General features: G+C 42.7%; 1 protein-coding gene across 1 annotated transcript in view; it reads right to left on the reverse strand.

Annotated features, from left to right (window-relative positions):
* Nucleotides 1–19,916, reverse strand: part of STOX2 (storkhead box 2) — a 110,914-nt gene that overhangs the window by 34,042 nt on the left and 56,956 nt on the right. The gene's annotated exons all lie outside the window — the stretch shown is intronic.

Here is a 19,916-nt window from a genome sequence, read left to right on the forward strand (position 1 = left end):
TGGGCTCTGCCGGTAACGATTTTAGAAGAAAACACAAACAAACAAACGCATCCTCTTTACCAGTCTTTCCTCCTATGCGCCCACACGGGACAGCTGGGGCCTGTCCCCTGCCTACTCCACGCTCCACGGCCGCTCGCACCGAGCCAACATGGCACTGCAGTGCCTGGGGAGTCTGCAGTATCACTCCTCTTCTGCCTTGTTCTCTGCAAAGTGAAGTCATAGGGACGGATCAGCCGACCTGACTTCTCACTACCCTGCCCAGAATCCTTTGTGAACTGAAATGAGTCATCGCTCCAAGAAAAGCTACAGCCTCTGGTTGTCTGCGCTGGCTCTTTTGTCTGTGCAGCGCGGAGACTCTGGGCTGGGAACGCACCCCGGGCCTGGGGCTGTGAAGGGGTGCATCCTCATTCCGAGGGGCCCAGGGCCCCTCCCATGTATTGGCGCCAACTCAGATCTTTGCATCATTGAAACAGCAAAAAAGGGCAAATGCCTCCGGATGCTTGATGAAAAAACACACACATAGTGAAATTGATCTAGCGTCATATACTCACCAGTCTGTAATTATAAACCTGACACATTTTCTCTCTCTTTTTAAGGCTGGCTTTTCATTGTGATGCAGGACGGATCTCCCTCCTGTGTGTAACAGGCGGCTCAACTGTAACACTGGATCAAAGTTTAGCCGCAGTGAGCTATTTGTCATGAATTCCAGCCGCTGCGCAGGCCCTCGCACGCCCGGGTCTCCCCACTGCTGGCACAGCCCGCAGGCTTGCAGCGCGGCCCCCGCCGCAGCCCCGGGGAGGCGGCCTTGGGAATGAGGTCACTGTGTCAGGGACTCGTTCTGGCGTGAGCTTCTCCTGGGCTCGCCACACGGCACGGAGTGCTAGGATTCACAGCGTGGTGGCTGGTTTTCTTTTCTTTTCTTTTTTTTTGTATCATGGCTTCCTCTGCCTTTTTTTAAAAAATTTTCTGTGTCTCTGATCAGTAAGGCCAGAAAAATCAATTATATAGCTGTGTGAAAATGTCTTTTTCGCTGCACTGTGTGTTAGCCCTGCACCGACGAACTCATGCATACGCATGTGTACGTTGCTGTATTTATAGACCCACGTACACAGCACGGGGCCTTATTTCATCAGAACCAGAGAGGAAGTGCTCCATCTCTATTTCGAGTACAAGGAACGACATATAAACATCTCCAGAGGAAAAGGGGGCGGGAGTTTGGGAGACAGGAAAGGAAGATGGGGATATCAGCCACCTGCGTTAAAAGCGCAGAGAAATGGAGTCAGAGAGGAAAAGAATAAGTAGGGAAGGAAGGAATCCTGTGCTACTTGGAACGATGCTGTCCAGTCTGCCCCAAAAGAAAAGAGACCACAGCGGGCACCTGTCACTCTCTCCACTCAGGAACCAAAGAGGTATCAATAAATCATCCGATACACAGAAACCAAATAGATTTGGGTGGCAGAGGATGTGTGTACAGCGAATTCCCCACATCCTCGTGAACACGGCAACTGGCCTTCCACAAGTATGACTGACAAGGCCAGCCAGGGCTGGAACAAAAAGGCACGGAATCTCTCGGTGAGGCTACCCCAGATTGCCGGGTTAGAAGGGCCCCCAGGCTAGAATCCTACTCAAATCACATCCTATCATACCTCCTGTCACGTGGCCTGTCTCCCACAACCTCCTCCCACAGCAGCTGGGGTCTCTTCCCAGCCTGGGGAAGGCCCCCACTCCACGAGCTGAGTCCTCTCACCCCAGAGGGATGCCCATGAAGCCCTTGGAAAATAAAAGACTTCTAAGCCTCTTCTGCCTGACCACTCACTCGCTATCCACAGATAAAAATCTCATCCCTACAGATGATCTAGTCTCTAGTCGCTTACAGTTTGGGACACTTCATAACCACACACACTACATGCTCATTTATTGACTGACTGATACACGTAGTCTTTACATCATTAAATAAAGCTTCTTCAGCTACTTCAACCATCTGACACTTTCCAAATCCTCTGCCCTCATGGTTTCCCTCCTTTGCTTCTGCTCTGGCGTATCAACTTCCCTCCTAAAATGTTGTACAAAGAACCAGGGCATCTGGGTGGCTCAGTGGGTTAAGCATCTGGCTCTCGATTCCAGCTCTGGTCATGATCTCACGGTTTCGTGAGCTCGAGCACTGTGTTAGGCTCTGCATTGACACCATGGAGGCTGCTTGGGATTCTCTCTCTCTCTCTCTCTCTCTCTCCCCCTCCCCCACTGGTTCACATGCTTGCTTGCTCTCTCTCAAAACAAATAAACTTAAAAAATAAATGTATAAAGAACTAAATAACTCTAGCTGTGTTCTCGGGATCACCTCCCTTGTACTGGACTCTATCTTCACACAGCCTGAGATTATACAGTAGGCTTTTAGCTGAGTCACATGGTCAACCCCAGAGGACTTCTTCACATTAGCTGCTATTAAATTAGGTCTCATTCATGCACTTAGGAAAACCTCATCCATGATGCCCTATGCATTTCCTCAGAAATGGTTTAGTTTTGATTTTCCTTCTGGATGTATTACTTCCTCTCATTTAAAAAAATTTTTTTAACATTTTTTTTTTTTTTGAGAGACAGAGAGACAGAATGTGAGCAGGGGAGGGGCAGAGAGAAGGGGGCACAGAATCTGAAGCAGCTCCAGGCTCTGAGCTGTCAGCACAGAGCCCGATGTGGGGCTTGAACTCATGGGCCATGAGATCATGACTTGAGCTAAAGTCATAGGCTTCACCAACTGAGCCCCCAGGCACCCCTACTTCCTTCCTCTCATGTAGTATGCCACCTAGAGTCTCATCCATGACACAGACTGAGGCTGTGGCCCCTCACTGGGGCCTCCTACCAGGACAGCTCACCTTGACTTGACCCCCTCTGAGCGTGGTTGTGTCGTTAGTTATAAACCCACCAAATCCTTCCACCTCTCTGGCTATAAATCCACCTTACCCGCCTCATTCTTGTCGGGCACAGTCTGATCACTGCAAGGTTAGGAGGTGTGCCTAGTAAGCCACTGTACTGTAAGAGTGCAGTGATGTAACTATAGAATAAATGTATTAAAAATGAAGTTCTAAATAGAGATCCTTTAGCTCTGGCAACATAAGGGCCTCTGGAGAAGCTCTGGGTCACTGGACCACCTCTTGATAGCTAGAAATTCAAGTTTCCTCTATGATATAGAGAAGGTAAAATAAACGGATAAAGAAAAAAAACACCCAGAGAAAAAGGATGGAAAAACAACAAATAAAAATGTATTCAAAATTTCTAACATCCAAATACGTATGTTTCCACCTATACATGGGCCTCCAAGGACCGTATTAGAAACTCACCTAAGCTTTCCAAGGACCCAATACAGTAAGTACTGTCGTTATCCCCATTTTTTTGGTTTATTTATTTTGAGAGAAAGAGAGCACAAGCAGGATAGGGGCAGAGAGAAGGAGAGAGAATTCCAAGCAGGCTCCATGCTGTAAGTGCAGAGCCTAATGCAGGGCTTGAACTCATGAACTGCGAGATCATGACCTGAGCAGAGATGGAGGGTCAGACGCCTGACCGACTGAACCACCCAGGTGCTCCATTATTGGCTGCATTTTAAAAAGATTCACTACCTTCCTCAAGTGCACACAGCTGCTAAGAGGCAGAAGCAGGATTTGAACCTGTGGAACAGGTCCCAGAGTCCGTGCTTTACACCACCACACACTGGCGCTCCTAGGGGGCTCAGCCGGTTGAGCATCCGACTTTGGCTCAGGTCATCACCTCATCGATTGTTGAGTTCCAGCCCCGCATCGGGCTCTCTGCTGCCAGCGTGGAGCCTGCTTTGGATCCTCTGTCTGCCCCCTCTCTGCCCCTTCCCCTCTGTGCTCTCTCTCGCTCAAAAATAAATAAACATTAAAACAACGACAACAACATCACCACGCAGAGCCCTCAATTATTATAATAAATAAAATAACCACTGGTAACAAAAATTTTTAAAAACCCATACCTCAATTTTTACATTTAAACTGAGGGCAATTCACGTTGTTAGCACACGGAGCCAGCGAGATCAGGTTCATGGCGGGGGGTCCCCTTCCTAGCAGTTACCTTGCCCAGTTCTGCACCCCCTGATGGGCTGGCTCTGGCCTTGGCCTCTGCCAGCAGACCGTTACTAACTGATAACCATAAGCTCGTTCTGCTGTCCTACTAACAGCACAGTGAGTTTTCCGATGGACGACCGTTAGCCTCAACTCAGAAATAGAGGCAAGAAAGGTACTGATGTTCTAGGCACCGGTCTCTGATGGGGAGACACACTCAACAGAGACATTATTAGCAGTCCTCGTCCTCTTCCCCCCTGCCTCTTGCTCCTCTTTTTAAAAAAATTTATTTATTTATTTTTGAGAGAGACAGAGAGAGTGAGTGGAGGAAGGGCAGAGAGAGAGAGGGAGAGAGAGAATCCCAAGCAGGCTCCACACTGTCAGCACGGAGCCGATGTGGGGCTCGAACCCACAAACGCTGAGATCATGACCTAAGCTGAAACAAAGGGCCAGACCCTTCACTGATTGAGCCACCCAGGTGCCCCCTTCTCCCTCCTGTTAATAACAGCTTCGGTGTTACAGCAAAGATTTACAAACATCACACAGACTACCGCAGAGGTGATCTGATCAGTTGATAAGGTGTGGGCAGAGGCTATGCCTGGCATTTGACTGGTTCCTTGGCAAAAGACATCGTAGCACCACCCAGTGACACAGTCACGCAGCACCTTACAGCCTTAGGGCTACTGTACGTGATAAAGCACAGCAATAAGTATCTTAAATCGGTTAAAAATATTTATCAGGTGCCCAGCTGCAAAGTCTATGGTAAGGATGGAGATGTGAGCGTGTGTGAATAGTGTGCATAATGTCGGATACGTGCAGTGGTGCACACACTTTTTTATGAACAGGTGACATGGTTTCTACTCATAAGAAGCTTATCAAACACTTAAGGAAGGAAGACACCCACACATAAAAAGTGCAAAGAATACAAGGCAGTGTCGATCCAAGAGGAGGAACAGGTAACAGGTGCCTCTGAGAATTCTGGAGTAAAGCAGCTGGCCGAGGCAGTCAGGGATGGCTCAAAGGCAAGGGCAAGCCTGTCCTAAAATCTGAACCGGCGAGAGATAAGAGAAAGGGCATACCATGTGTTAGAATGTGAGCTCCGTGAAGAGGAAGGATTTGGCATGCCTTGTGTTTACAGCTGTCGTCCTGAAAAAGTGCCCAGCCAATGGAAGGCACGGAATGAATATGTGATGAATGAATGAATGAATGAATGAATGGCACGGAGAGAGGAAGGATGAGCCCAGGTGTGGAGGTGCTGAAGGGGGGAGGTGGGGAAGCATGAGGTGGACCTGCCTGGGGCAGAGAGTTCCTACTGCAACACGGAAGAAGAGGAGGCAAAATGGGTGGCTCAAGAGGAGATTAAGAACAGGCTCTAAAGGATTAGAAAACAACCCGCCTTATACTTGCAACAAATTCCCCTTGGCATCTGTTACGGCGATGAGCAGTCTCCTTGTGAGAAGCACTACCCCTACGTGAGCCCCTCATCCTCCCAGAACAAGTGTTTATATGCTAGGGCAGCCCATCAGAGGGATGATATGTTGACAGTATGGCCAGATGTCGCTTCCCCCGGGGGCTTCACTGCCCCCGTCGCCACCCACAAGTCTGTGATGGCCAACACTCTCTCTGATTTGCAAGAATGTACCAAAGGGGAGACAAAAATCCTAGTCTGCAGCAATATTATACCAAACCCACCCTAAGTCAACGTAGTTCAAGTCAACAGACACTTATTAAACACAATATGTAAGACACTGCTGGTTGCTGAGGTCAGAATAAAGGTGAAGAAGTTACAGCATCTGTCCTCACGGTTTTGTGTCAACATCTGAGACGTTCAAGGCAAGGAGAGAAAAGAGTGCGGTGAGACCAGAGAGAAACGGCAGTTTCTGATATAAGAGACAGGGGTAAGGAAGCATGGTAGCACCAGGGCAGCACTTCAGGCAAGAAGCTACCATTGAGGTGGGCCCCGAAGTTGGGTAAGCAAGGCAGGAGGCAGAAAGATGGTGGGGATGTCTTTCCAGGCAGCAAAGCCGTGCACTGAAAGACCACGTGGGTTAGAGGGCACAGCGGTCTTAGAGAATGACCTTGCTTGGCGAGCATGGCGGGATACATGAAGGAGACGGGTAGCGTTAAAGCCAGAGCAGCCCGGCTGAGACACGATTTTGAAGAGCAGGCAAGTGTAGAAGGCATTAAAGGTTCTTACAGGGGGTGGCGCTATTCATGCGGAAGGTTTATGTTACTGTGACAGCAGGATATAGGACATGTCCAAAGAGAGAAGATAATGAATTACTGACACGAAGAAGAGCCTATTGTGTGAGCCCCAACAAGATGCAAAGGTTGCCTGCACAAGGAACAGAGACAAGTGCAGAGATGGGAGATACTTTTCTGTTTCACAAAGGGACTGTTCAAAATATCCGGCATGAAATATTAGAGTACTATCCGCGATGCATTTCTAGAAGCATCAGGTACACCTAATAGGACTCGCTGAATAGGACTCGCTGAAAAACTGTCCAAAAGCCTGTGCTGTGATGATAGTCTGACATCTGTAGTAGTGCCCAGGGCAGAATATTAGTTCAAATAAAGGAGAGAGGAGGGGCGCCTGGGTGGCTTAGTCGGTTAAGCGTCCGACTTTCGCTTAGGTCATGATCTCGTGGTTCGTGGGTTCGAGCCCCGCGTCGGGCTCTGTGCTGACTGCCAGCTCGGAGCCTGGAGCCTATTTCAGAGTCTGTGTCTCCCTCTCTCTCTGACCCTCCCCTGCTCACGCTCTCTCTCCTAGAAATAAATAAAACATTAAAAAAAATTTTTTTTAAAAAAAAAGAAAAATAAAGAGGAAAACTATTGTATCATATGAAAAGATGAAGAGAAGCATTTGATAAAATTCATGATAAAATTCTGAGCAGACTAGTAAGAGAAGGAAACCTCCTTAATCCAATAAAAGGCATCTACAGAACACTTCAGCAAGCATACNTCTCTCTCTCCTAGAAATAAATAAAAATATTTAAAAAAAAAACTGTTAAAAAAAAAAGGAGAGAGGAGAAATCCTCTAAAGAGAAATCCTTGAGCACCAGTAACAGACCAGATTTTACTACTTGCACAAAAGCTGATCAAAGGCACAAATTTAAAATTCAGTCGATGTGGTTTCAGAAAGAGAAAGTTCCAAAGTTTTCAAGGGGTTTTACATAGCCCAGGGTTGACCGAGGTAAGTGCATTATTGTTATGGTGGAAGAAACCATTAGAATTAAGGTTGGATTCAATGCACATGGTATGGGCAAGAAATCACATACTTGCTATCCCTACAAGCATTACCAAAAGGACCACAGAGTCAAGAACAAGGTTATTCTATGTTACTAAAATTCTCCAAAGTCTTTGGATTAGATCAATTCTCACGGGATTAGGAAGACAGAATAATGACATTTTAGAGCTGGACAAGGCACTGAAAGTCATTTGGTATGTCATCATTTGACTGAGGAAAATCCTAGGGTCCAAATGGGAGAGAGGACTTCCCCAAAGTTCAGAGAAAATAACAAAAGCCACAACCAGCCCCCACAGATGTCCTAATTCTCAGTGCAGACACCTCCTCATTACTCTGCAACACCTTGTACAATTTATTAAAAGAATATTAAACTTTAAGACTTTTCTGGATGCATTTTCAGTAAGACACTGTAAGTAGGCAGATGTTCAATTTTCCATACTTCATTGTGGTATAAATTATTTTTCAGCCCTCAGTTCTTCTAATCAATGTCCAAAGACAAAGAAGGAAAAGATAAAAGTGAAGTGAGAAAAATGGAGAGCTGGTGAGTTTATGGGTAAAAGACAGATGTTAAATTTGATGTTTTGAGGGGCGCCTGGGTGGCTTAGTCGGTTAAGCGTCCAACTTTTGCTTAGGTCGTGATCTAGCGGTTTGTGGGTTTGAGCCCCGTGTCGGGCTCTGTGCTGGCTGCCAGCTCAGAGCCTGGAGCCTGTTTCAGAGTCTGTGTCTCCCTCTCTCTCTGACCCTCCCCTGCTCACGCTGTCTCTCTCTCTCTCCTGGAAAAATAAAAAATAAAAAAAAAAATAAAAAAAAATTTGATGTTTTGATATTAAATGTTAAGAAAACTATGGGAAAACATGGGGAAATGAGGTGATATAATTTAATTTAACATAACATAATCCCATTATTTTATTACTAAGCATCTGGAATTGTGGGCCATTTGTTTCCAACCCACTGGGTGAAAATTCACCTGAGTACATTTCAGACAGTGGTACTCAGTATTTTCTCTTTTCTTTCTTTCTTTCTTTCTTTTTTTTTTTTTAGTACTCAGTATCTTCATCTGCAGATGACAGGGATGGTGTGTCCAAAGAAGCCTGCAGTTTGCCGGGAAAAAGACTCCGTTTGGAAGTCTCCCTGAAATTCATGCAAGCTATATATTAAACTCTGTAATATATCACTTTTTGCCTTGATAGTAAAAGCTTAAAAAAAACATGTTTCCACTGAAGATCATTCAACATCATTTTCCAAAATCTACAAGGGAACTAGGTCCAGGAAGCCAATCCACATTTGTCCCAAGGGGGTATAAACCTGCAGTGTAGGCCTCAGTCCCTGGAGGCAAATATGCCCCCAATTTGAGAAGCAATAACTACATTTGAAAATACACCAGGAAATGGTTATTTCCCAATTCATTTTCAAAGCTCTCATTGGTCCTTCTGCAGCTCTAAGACATACTGTTATAGAGTCTGAGAGTTCTTTTAGTTGGAATTAGTTAGAAGGTCAAAGAGCTGAGAAATTGTATTACTTTATCACTGGCTTATTTCATTATGGCCAAGTTATTCTTTCTGTGGCTTGCATTCCTTCGAAGATGGAATCAGGAAAGAAAAAAAGAGAGAGAAAGAAAATGTTGCAAAGGCTGCCATATTTTTTAAAAGGAGACATATCTATAGAACTAACCTCTGACCTCAAGGTGCTTCCAATTAACTAAAGAATGAAAAGTAAACACACATGAAAAGAAGGTATCACACTACTTCCCCAAGAAAACGATGAATAAGAGGGGAAAAATTACTGCAAACCAAGTCCAGACGGCGTATAAAGAAATCCCAGCCAAACATTTCCATCCCGGAGCTGAACTCAGCATGCCTGGATTGTGTTCCTCCTTCTTCCAGGCTCCAACAGAACCCTGCGGGAAGGGGGAAGCCACTAATCTAACACACGCTTCAGGGGAATTGCGGTCCCTTCGTTGTGCTGCTTTCCTGACACTTCCATAAACTCTGGGCTGACTCTAATGTCGACACAATTCCAACTAACTAGGGTGAAAACAGGATTTGGACTGTATTTTCAGTACTCTAAACAGGGGTTGCAAACTGTTTTCAACACCTAGAACAGGCAATAGTTATTGACAGAAAGACAATGACATTATTTGGGCTTGAGTTTCCCTTATGTATTCAGTATCACACTTCTACCTGGGTGATCACACTACATCACACTACCTCTTGGGTGATGTTAGTCCAAACCTCATGCAGTGTCATCCTCTGCATGTCATCTCAGGGAAGACACAGTCTACATTTTTATTAACAAATAAAGAGTTTACAGAACTAGGAAAAAATAATAAAATCCTGGAGTCAAAAAATAGAAACCAATCATATTCTCTTTTATCCCTCTATAATGAATAGATAAAATTAATTAGAATTTCTTTGCTGTCTGGGATCACAGTGGTTATACAATCATTTATATTTGCTCTCTTCAGTACAGTAGCTACTAGCCATATATGGATTTTTTAAGTTACTTTGAATTAAATAAATTGAAAGCTTAGTTCTATTTCAAGTGCTCATTAGCTAACATGGGGCTGGTATTCACCATATTGCACATAGCATATAGAGAACATTTCCATCATCTCAGAAAGTTCTACTGGACAATAGGGATCTAGTTAATTAATGAGCAATCACAAGAATATCAGGTACCATTCACTTTTACCATGGAAACCAAAAGTTTTTAGATATAATTTTTTTAAATTAATGTACCAAAATCAAGGACTTTCTTAATATGTTCAAGATCTATAGGTTTTAACACATATGTAGATTTGTGTACTCATCATGATGAGTCAGACACAGAGCAATTCCATCACCCCCTTCAAAAAAAACTCTTTCATCCTGATCTGTATATACTCCTAACCCCTGGGAACAGCTGATATGTCCATGTTGTTGCATGTAGGAGGAATAGGATCACAGGCCACATGGTAAGAGTGTGTTTACCTTTATAAGAAACTACTAAACTGCTTTCCAGATTGGTTATGCAGTTGTTCAATCCAATGAACAATGAAGTCCAGAAGGTTTTTCATAGATTTCTTGAGATTTTTCTACACGATCAATCATGTTGTCTGCAAATAGGAATGGTTTTATTACAACTTGTAAGCCTTTAAGTTTCTTTTTCCTTAGGGATTTTTTTAGGCATTCTAGCATGATGTTGAATTGGAACATTGAGAGTGGACATCCTAATCCCCAGTGTTAAGGGGAAAGTGTCCAGCAATTCTCTGTTAAATATGATGTCAGCAGCAGAGTTTTGTAGATGTTCTTTATCAGGTTAAGGAAGCTGTCCTCCATTCCCAGATGAAGAGCGTTTATTATGAATGTGTGTTGAATTCTGACAGTTGCTTTTTCTGAATCGACATTATCATGTGATTCTTTTCTTCCTTAGTTTGTTAATATGGTGGATTATGGTGATTGATTTTCAAATGCTGAATTAGCCTTGCATTCCAGGGCTAATCTCCTCTTGGAGATGGTTTATTGTTCTTCCTATATATTGCTGGAGTCAATTTGCTAATATTTCTGGAAGGATTTCTGCATCTACGTTTATGAGGTACATTGGCCTGTAATTTTTTTGTAATGTGTCTGGTTTTGGCAGGAGGATAATGCTGGTTTCATAAAGTGAGTTGGGAAGTGTAGCCTCCTCTTCTACTTTCATGTCAAAATGGTGGTATTTCTTCCCGAAGTGTTTGGTAGAAGCTATCTGGATCTGGAGATTTGGGTTTTTGACAGTAAAAACTTAACTGTGAGTTTTAAAATGCATTTAAAGGATAGAGAACTGTTCAGGTAATCTACTTCTTGAGTGAGTCCTGATAGGATATTTTTTCTTGGACTTGGTCCATTTTCTCTAAATTGCTGAATTTATGTACACAGACCTGTTTGTGGTATTCACCTGCTTTTAATGTCTGTGAGATCTGTAGTGATACAGCCTTTTTCACACCTAATATTGACAATTTGTATCTTATTTCCTGTCAATTTGCCTAGAGATTTATCAATTTTATCACTTTTTTTTAAAGAACCAGTTTCTGACTTCATTCACTCTATTAATTTTGTTTTAAAATTCCTTGACATCTACTCTTTTTTTTTCTTCCCTTCTGCTTCCTTTGGATTTATTTTGCTCTTCTTTTTCTAGCTCCTTCAGTTGAAAGCTTAGATTGTTCATTACAGACCTTTTCTTCTTTTCTAACCTAAGCACTTAATCTATATATTTCCCTTTAAGCTCTGCGTTGTCTGCCTTATATGAATTGTGATGTGTTGTATTTTCATTTTTGTTCACCTCAAAATACTTTCTACTTTTTCTGAGCCTTCCTTTTTGATCCATGGATTACTTAGAAGCAGTTGTTTAATTTCCTAGCATTTGGGGATTTATCAGTTACCTGTCTGTTGTTGATTTCTAGCTAAATTCCATTATGGTAAAATAACACACTTTGAACTATTTCAACTCGTTTAACTGCTTTTAGATTTGTTTTGTGTTTCAGGATATCATTTATCTTTGTGAATGATCTCTGAGGATTTCAAAGGAACATCTATTCTGCTACTTTGAGGAGGAATGTTTTATAAATATCATTTTGATCTAGTTGGTTAATGGTACTGTTCAGTTTTTCTACATTCTTACTGTTTTTTCACTTACTTGTTCTATCAATTACTCTAAGAGCCATGCTGAAGTCCCCAACTATAATCACCGATTTCTCTTTTCAGTTCTATTTTGTTTCATGTACTTTGAAGCTCTGTTGTTAGGTACATATACTGTTAACATACTCTTTTTAAGAAACAATGTTTTTGGGGGGCGCCTGGGTGGCTTAGTCGGTTAAGCGTCCAACTTTCGCTTAGGTCATGATCTCACGGTTCGTGGGTTCAAGCCCTGCATTGGGCTCTCTGCTGACTGCCAGCTCAGAGCCTGGAGCCTGTTTCAGTCTGTGACTCCCTCTCTCTCTGACCCTCCCCTGCTCACGCTGTCTCTCTCTCTCTCTCTCCTAGAAATAAATTTAAAAAAACATAAAAAAAAAGAAACAATGTTTTTGGTAAGAATACTTACCATGAGATCTATCTTAACATAGATTTTTAAGTGTACAATGAAGTATTGTTACACAATGTTGTACATCAGATCTCAAGGACTTATTCACCTTGCAAAACTAAAATTTCATACATTTCATTGATTAGCAACCCCCATTTCCCCCTCTTCCCTGAGTCCCTGGCAGACATCATATGGTAGTTCTATTTTTAATTTTTTGAGGAAATTTTACATTGTTTTCAATAGTGGCAGCACCATTTTTCATCCCCACCTACAGCATATAAGAGTTCCAATTTCTCCATATCCTCACCAGCATTTATTTCTCTTTTCTTTTTCATGATAGCTACCCTAACAGGTGTGACGTGATATCCCATTGTTGTTTTGATTTGCATTTCGTTGATGATTAGTCATGTTGAGCATCTTTTCATACATCTGTTGGCCACTTGTATACCTTCTTTGGAGAAATGTCTATTGAAGTCTATAGCCTATTTTTAAATCAGGTTATTAGTCTTTTGTTTTTGCTTTTGCTACTGAGTTATAGAAGTTCCTTATTTAGTTTAGAAATTAACCTGTTCCTGAATATATGATTTACAAATATTTTCTCCCATTCTGTAAGTTGCCTTTTTACTTGATTGTTTTTGTTGCTGTGGAGAAGCATCTTTTAGTCTGATGTAGTCCAATTTACCTAATTTTGCTTTTGTTGTCTGTGCTTTTGGTGTCATATCCAATGACAATCACTGAAGTCATTGAAGTCATTCAATGATAATCTTTAAAACAATTGCCAAGACTAATGTCATGAAACTTCCCTTCATGTTTTCTTCTAAAAGCCTCATAGTTTTCGGTCTTACATTTAAGTCTCTATTCCATTTTGAGTTGATTTTTATGTATGGTAAAAGATGGACATACAGTTTTATGTCATTTTGGTGAACTTTCCCATTTATTTTTGTGTAATGATCCTAGCTCTCCCCAGTAATTTTCCTCGTTCTGAAGTCTACTTTTTCTGACACTGATGTGGCAAGTCCAGCTTTCTTTTGATTAGTGGTTACACAGTATGTTGTTTTACCTCTTATTTTAACCTGCTCGTGTCATTATATTTAAAATGTATTATTTGTAGACAATATATCTCTCGGTCATTTTTTAAAAGTCCATTGTGACAATCTCTGTTATTTATTTGGGATGTTAAACCATTTATATTTAATGTAGTTTGTTTATGTGTTGCAGTTTAGATTTACCGCTGTTTATGCTTCTACCCTCATTTTGTTCCTGTTCTCCTTTCTTATTTTCATTTGGATTATTTGAATATTTTTTACTATTCTACTTTATCTATTGAGTTTTTATTAATTTCTATGAATAGTGTTTTTAGTTGTTACTCTAAACATTTCAGTATATATGCTTAACTTTTCACAGCCTACTCTAGAATTAATATCTTACCATGTCAAATGAGAAATCTTACCATGATATTGGTTCCTTGACCTTCCTCTATTATGTTATAGTTGTTACATATACTATAGGTATACACACTGAGTTCATTAATGTTACATTTGTTTTCTGTCATTATACATAGTTCATAGAACTTAAGAGAAAAGTAGTTAATTATATTTAACCAGATATTTATCATGATTGCTTTGCTTTCATTCCTGATGTTCCAAGATTTTCTCTGGCATTTTCTGTCCATCAGCATTTCTTTTAGAGCAGGTCTGTGGCAGTGCATTTGTTTTGGTTTGTTTGTTTTCTTTTATCTGAAAATGTCATTATGTCACCTTCATAGTTGAAGGATATGCTCGGTGGATATATTAAAAATAAGTATCATTCTGGCCTTTATGGCTTCTAATGAAAAATCTGCAGTCATTCAACTTATTGTTTTATTATAAGTTATGTATCATTTTTCTCTAGTTGCTTTCAAGATTTTTTTCTCTTTAATCTTCAGCAGTTTATGATGTATCCAGGAATGGATTTTTTTTTTTTTTTTAAGTTTATCCTATTTAGGATTTGCTGGGCTTCTTGAGTCTGAAAGTTTATATCTTTTACCAAAATTTAGGAAGTTTTCAGCCATTACTTCTTCAAATATTTTTTTTAAATATACCAGGCCTTTGTTGACAAAAATGTTAGACATTTTTAGTACTACCCCACGTACCCTGAGACTGTTTATTTTTTTCTTTCAATCTTTTATTCCCTGTTGTTGAGACTGAATAACTTCCATTGATCTATCTTCAAGTCCACTGACTTCAATTATCTCCTTTCTGTATTAAGCTCATTTTTAACTTTGGTTATTATATATTTCAATTCTAAAACATTTGATTCCACATTATATCTTCTATCCCTTTACACTCTACCTTTCTGTTTCTTTTTTTAAGAGAGAGACAGAGCACATGTGAGTGGGGAAGGGCCAGAGAGAGAAAGAGGAAGAGAGAGAAAATTTTAAGCAGGATCCATGCTGGGCCTGCATAGGGCTTGATCCCATAACCATGACATCATGACCTGAGCTGAAATCAAGAGTTGGATGTTTAACTGATTGAGCCACCCAAGTGCCCCCTTTCTATTCTTTTTAAGAGTGTTTACCCATACTTCTTGAACCATTAATTAAAATAGATGATTTCAAGTCTCTAATAACTGCAACATGTGATACTTCAGCACTGGCAACTGCTGACTGCCCTTTACCATACAAATTGAGATTATCCTGGTTCTTCATATACACTGAATAACTTTGAGTAATGTTGATTATTATGTTACGAGATTCTGAGTCTTTAAATCCTTAGGAAAAAGCTGATTTTCTTTTTAATGGGGGTGATCAACATGGTAAATTCAGGCTCTGATTTCCAAAGCACCTCTGTTTGGTGTGATTTGAATGTCAGCGTTCTCAAAGCCTTTACAATGCTATCTGGATCTGGCCGCTGTGTGTTCCATCCAGTGGAATCATCTAGTTCATATGTCAGGTATCAAAGTGTTTAGCATGCTGCTTAGGGTTCAGATCCACACTTGCACACTTTGGAAGTGAACCCACGAGTTCATACAACATTTTGTGTGCTATCTCTCTTGAGCTCCCTCCTCTTATTGATCTCTTCAACACTTTCAAGTTCCCTGGGGTCCTTCTTCCAGAAGGCTGGGACTTTTAGTTTCCTTGCTCAACCAAATACTTCTAGCTACTGTCTCAATCAGTCTGGTGCCAAGTTATAGGTGTACAGCTGGAGGGAGAGAAACTAATGGGAATTCACCTCCACAGTCTTGGGACCATGGTTCTTCTCACTGGAGAGCATTCCTCTATCTTTACAGTTTGAGATGACTGCCCAGCCTCTATCGCTGTTCTCTCTCTGAAAGATGACTAGAAGCTGGACAGGAGAGAAAGAAAAAAGAAGAAACAAAACAGTGACTTCCCTCACTCCTTTGAATGTAGGAGTCCACTTTTCCCCTCAGCAGACCAGGCAGCGAGGACTTCTTTTGAAGGTCTTCCTGTCCACACCAGTGTGCCACCTTTGAGTCTATACCACGGGAAACCAAACAGGGTACAAAAAGGAAACTCAGATTCTGGTCTCCCTCCCCAGTCTGCCTGATTCCATTTTTTGTCAGAGACCTCAGATGGCAGCTTAATGTCTTCTGTGCAAACTTCACAGCTACATGCAGTAGGAAAGACGGGGTGGATATGCTTCTCCATCTTACAAGTGGAATCTTCTTTTTATTCTAATTACTTTTTGTTGTTTAGATAAACATAAGAATACATAAATAAGCTCTGTTGATAACAGAAGCAAATGTTAACTTTGGTCTTTGTTTTCCTTTAACAGAAATGTCCTTTATTTTAGGATGATTTAATTGATTTTTAATTTTTTTTTTAAAATTTTAGCTACAAAATGATTTCCCTTCAGCTTATCCATTCTCACAGACGAAACCCCTCTCCCTTTCCTACCTTGGTGATAATGGTATAACTAGACACGGTTAACGAAGATTCACTTCCTTTTCTGTGGCCCCAGCCTCGCAGCACAGTATTTTCTTTAGAGTCACCACCGAGAAGCTAATGTGATTGACACAAGTGCCATTCTCTCATTCTCTGCGCCCAGCCTCCGGCACAGGGACTAATGAGCTTTGTCATCAGTGTTAGATGGATCAGAGCAATGTGGCACCCACACTCCCCCACACATCAGATCATTAGCATCAAATGTCATTATTGCGTTCTTTGCTTCCCTTTTTGACCGCTCTCTTTTATCTACGCTACACACGGAGCCGTAACACGTGCTTCAAAGACTCCCTCCTTAGCGGGGACTGAGGCCACCACGGTAGAGAGGCGAAACCAGCGTGGCCTGAGACTTTTACTCACGAAAGTTCACTCCTACTTTTCCTCGAAACGGCTGGCATTGTGGTCCCCCGAGGCATGCGTCCCTCAATTTGCTCACTACAAGGGCAAGGCGAGCCTCTGTATTCTATGGACTCAAAGCATTCCGACGGAAGCAAAGCTCTCAAACGTTACACCCGGGCAGCACGCTCCCATCCATCCGTAAGTTAACTTTACCCCAGATGCCAGTGGCCTTCTCCCTGGGGGGTATTATCCAACGGCACAGTAAAAAGGGCGGTGCGAAGACGACGTTCTTGCCACCCACACTGGGGCCGGCACCGGGGCACCCGCCGGGGTCGGAACAGCACGTGTCCAGGGGGCAGAAACGGCGGGCAGCACCGGGCGGGGCGAGGCGCGCGGGGCGGGGCGAGGTGCACGTGACGCTCTGGGCGACGCCCGCCTTGTCTGCAGCCCCGGCAGATGCGCTAGGAACCCCTTACACATAACGGGCAAACTTCCCCACTCAGCGCGTAGGAGGACTTTAACTTGGCTAGTGTCAGCGGCACTTTGGTGGCCGTGCCGGGGGTGGGGGGGGGGGGCACTCCGCCCTCAAACTGCAGCGTGGGGAGGCACCCTTGCTGTTGGTGGGAAGCCACCCGTTTTCCTTCAGCTGAGAGGTGACTGCCCTTCCTTCTGTGGGACGTCTCCATGCCACGCGAAAGGGACACGTAAACCAGGGTCCGGTGGGGGACAGTGATGTGACCTGGGTCAGGGAATGAGGCCCAAGGAGTGACAAACTGTGCTGGTCTGTTCTGCACAGCGTGGCGCCCCGTGGAGCTCCCCCGCCCTTTCTCGTCCATCCTGTGGCTGAAGAATCACTTAAACTGAGCTACGAGTGTGGACATCTCTGACGGGTACAAACAGCACTTGGAAATGTCAGAAATACTGCACTCAATACCAGTGTTCAGGGGCCTGGGGGGCTCAGTTGGTGAGGCATCCCACTTCGGCTAAGGTCATGATCTCACAGTTCGTGGGTTCGAGCCCCGCGTTGGGCTCTGTGCTGACAGCTCAGAGCCTGGAGCCTGTTTCAGACTCTGTGTCTCCCTCCCTCTCTGCCCCTCCCCCACCTGTGTGCTTGCGAGCACTCTCCTTAAATAAAATTTTCAAAAGACCAATGTTTCTTGAAACAAAGACAAATTAAAAAGTGAGTAAGATCTGGGGCGCCTGGGTGGCTCAGTTGGTTGAGCACCTGACTCTTGGTTTCAGATTAGGTCATGACCTCACGGTTTTGGGAGTTCAGGCCATGCATCAGGCTCTGTGCTGGGATTCTCTCTCTCCCTCTTTCTCAGCCCCTCCCCCATCTGCGCTGTCTTTGTCTCTCTCAAAATAAATAAACAAGCTTAAACATAAAAATAAATAAATAAATGAAAACGAAAAGTGAGTAAAATCTGATTTCTAACTCAAACTCAGGACAGAAAATTCAGCTGAACCCCCACCAAAAGGATTATAGAGAATAAGGGCACTCACAAGGCACAGAGCAGTGCCGCACAGTCTACACAGAGAGAAGGTGTCTAATCCGCTCCCTTAGACTGGGGTTTGCTTAGACGTCTAGACCCAAATCAATAGTTTCCACAGCAGCAGATAAGTAAGTTTAACATCTAAAAACTAAACCCTGCAAATTATAAACCCAGAGTTAATACACCAGGAATAAGTACGAAATTGAACTAACTTACAAAGTAAATGTCTCTGAATATTAAGCTGTTAATATACAATACTTCTAAATTCATGAAATTTATCAATGAACATTAGCTATAACCTTCTTTATAATAAAAGAACCATGGGGGGTGGGGGCGCCTGAGTGGTTCAGGCAGTTGAGCGTCCGACTCCAGCTCAGGTCATGATCTCAAGGTTCGTGAGTTTGAGCCCCGCATCTGGCTGTCTGCTGTCAGCACAGAGCTAGTTTTGGATCCTCTGTTTCCCTCTCTCTTTGCCCTTCCCCTGCTTGCATTCTCTCTCTCTCTCAAAGAAAAAATAAACATTAAAAAAAAAGTATCATGGTACATTTTTGCTTCCACGTTTTACCTTTTATCCTTTCTTACTGATGAACCAATTCAAGTTTTTAAATTTTATTGACTTTTTGGTTGGTTGTTTTTTTTCTGAGGGTCACACATACATTGATGAAAGAGGGTATGCTCCTAATGATCTGTTCAGATTAGGAGAATGTTTCTGTTAACTTAAAAACATCAGCATGTCTACCACATTCATATTGAAGTGATGGAGTCGAGTCTTGTAGGAATAGCAAAACCATCCTGTTTAAAGTTCCACACCCTATAAAATTCCTTTTTAAGACCAAATGACTGATAAAGATATTATTCTCATTGTGATACTATATAATATTCCTTTATGCTAAAATATAACAATTCTTGCCTATATTTCTTAAAGTCATATTATTTGGTCATTGTATTTAAATTTTCACTTTCTTGTGTTATTTTATCCTTTTTTAAATGTTTATTTAATTTTTTTTTTTTTTGAGAGAGAGAGAGACAGACAGACAGAGTGTGAGCAACGGAGGGGCAGAGAGAGAGAGGGAGACACAAAATCAGAAGCAGGCTCCAGGCTCTGAGCTGTCAGCACAGAGCCTGACACAGGACTTGAACTCACAAATGGCGAGATCATGACCACAGCTGAAGTCAGATGCTTAACCGACTGAGCCACCCAAGTGCTCCCATCCTTTTTTTTTTTTAAAGAGAGTGAGAGAGCACAAGTGGAGGGGGACAAAGAGAGAGGGGGACAGAGAATACAAAGTGGGCTCTGTTCTGACAGCAGCAAGCCCAGTGAGGGGCTCAAACCCACGAACTGTGAGATCATGACCTGAGGCGAGGACAGAATCTCAAATGACTGAGCCATTCAGGCTCCCCCCACCTCCTTTTTTTAGTACCTTTTATCCCTTCTATCCTCATTCCCTCCCCAGCCCAACCTGGCCTCAGAAAGAAAAAAAGGTCCCCTGGCAACAACGATCCCTTTGGTAAACTGGCTTGGGGACAAAGTGGTCTGGGGGAAGTGTTTGTCTTTTCAGCACTTGGTTTGAGCAGTGGCAGGCAGATCTCCATCCCCCACGCTGTCCAGGCTGATGGTGACCTGGGAGCCGGAAAATGACAGTTGGACTTCCCAAATGCTGGACCTCTTATTTCATCAGTCCCCAGTAAAAGGAAGGAAAAATCAGGACAACAAAGAATTTTTTTCATCAAGGTAACTCTACTTGATTAAAAAACTGTCTTTGACCACGATAACGTTTGATGCTTTT

Source organism: Hyaena hyaena, unplaced genomic scaffold (assembly GCF_003009895.1).
Source record: "Hyaena hyaena isolate Hyena2069 unplaced genomic scaffold, ASM300989v1 scaffold_467, whole genome shotgun sequence".
Classification (NCBI taxonomy): domain Eukaryota; kingdom Metazoa; phylum Chordata; class Mammalia; order Carnivora; family Hyaenidae; genus Hyaena; species Hyaena hyaena.